Here is a 2,055-nt window from a genome sequence, read left to right on the forward strand (position 1 = left end):
ATTTAAGTCGCAATGCGAGAAGGTCAGTGTAGTCGAAACCTGTAACAGGGCAGACTTTAACTAATAAACTGTACTAATTGGCCCGACCAAAAATTCTAGAAAAAAATATGTAGATGGATATATGAGTCTAGTTTCAGGAAAAAATTACGAAACTGATTTTCGAGTTGTGGAACTCAAGTTATGATTTTTAAGGTGACAGTGACGCAGTTAGCCAGTTGTCTGGAAAATTTTCAAATGGACTGTGAAAATGAGTGGATTAAGCCCATTAACCCCTCGCGTCCGACTCCGGCAACGGTCTCGGGTACGGGGTGTTACATTAACTCGATTTATGGATCCCCTTATTAGGTTTCACCCTAATCCGGCAAAATCTTGTCACCCTATTTCTAGGTGCACAATCAAATCCGCTTAATTATGACAAATTGTAACACCCCTTACCCGTTACCGTCGCCGGAACAGGATATAAGGTATTACCAGAACATAACACATACCATTAAACATAATCGAGATATAAATATGTCATCCAATTTGATAGTGCATCGTATAACATATGTCTTGAACAATATTAGCCAACTTTAATGGCTTGTACAAAGTAGCTGGTCGAGTACTGTAACTAATATTTTAAACCTAGACAAATATGACACGTAACAAAATAATTAAGCCTACTATACATGCCATAATTCAAAACGTTTAGTTCAAATACCCTAAAGTATGATAGTGCGGGTAGATCTTCACGATCCTTAACTCCTGAACAAGCCGAAGGACACTATAAGACAAAAGAGAGAAACAAAGTAAGCTTATAGCTTAGTAAGTAAGTATGTAAATACTAATTAAAGAATCTAACATGTTTACACAACAATTCAAGTATATCTACTTTAACTTCACTATTCATTCCACTTTGATTAAGCTGTCTCTGCTGCGTCATATTCACTAAATAAATCATAACTCGAGTTACAAAACTCGAAATTCAGATCCGTAAAATTTCCCTGAATCTAGACTCATAAAGATTTTTGCTAATTGTTTTCTATAATTTTTGGTTCAGCCGATTAGTACAGTTTATTAGTTAAATTTTCCCCTGTTACACAGCTCGACTGATCTGACCTCTGTTCACTACGAATTGAATATCTCTCAGTACACAATTCAAACAACCCTGAAGTCTGTTTCATTTAAAACTAGTCTCAATAAGGAATTTATGCATGTAAACTATATTTCTTAATTTTCTTTGTACAATTTTTAATGATTTTTCAAAGTTGGAACAGGGATCACGTATTCATCCTGAGCAAGTCACATACAATTGTAAATATCTCAAAATATAGAATTCCTTTGCTTGCTCTGTTTCTTTTATATGAAAGTAGACTCATTAAGCTTTAATTTTACATCTCATTCAACCTCTAATTATATTCCTCCTATTTTGGTGATTTTTCAAAATCACGTCACTGATACCATTTAAAAACAGTTTTAATGCTAGTTTCACTCTTTCACACATTCTTTCTGCTAACCTCATTTTATCTTATATATGTATATACCACAAATCATTTTCACCACATTTCATTCACCATAAGTGTAGGTCCAAACCACAATATCACCACAAAACCATCCCGTTGAACAATTCGGATCAATCCTCGATATTTAATGGTTTCAGCACACAGCACCACCATCATACTTTGTTTAGTTCGGCTCTCTTGTACACATGGTGAACACTTAGTACCACTCATGCGACCCAACCGATTTGTCTCGTAGCTCTCTTGTCTACATGGTGTCCTTCACTTGGAATCACGCATGCGACCTAGCTACATTTATCTTTCACGTAGCTCTCTTGTCTACATGGTGTCCTTCACTTGGAATCACGCATGCACCTAGCTACATTTATCTTTCACGTAGCTCTCTTGTCTACATGGGATACATCTCGTATCACACATGTGACCTAGCTACTACAGGGTGTCTCGTAGCTTTCTTGTACACATGATGTGCACTCAGCATCATACATGTGACCTAGCTACGCTCCTCTATTTCATTCCATCTCTCCGAATGTTCAACCGGATCTCTCTCTCTATTTAT

The sequence above is a fragment of the Gossypium arboreum genome, chromosome 2, assembly GCF_025698485.1.
Source record: "Gossypium arboreum isolate Shixiya-1 chromosome 2, ASM2569848v2, whole genome shotgun sequence".
Taxonomy (NCBI): domain Eukaryota; kingdom Viridiplantae; phylum Streptophyta; class Magnoliopsida; order Malvales; family Malvaceae; genus Gossypium; species Gossypium arboreum.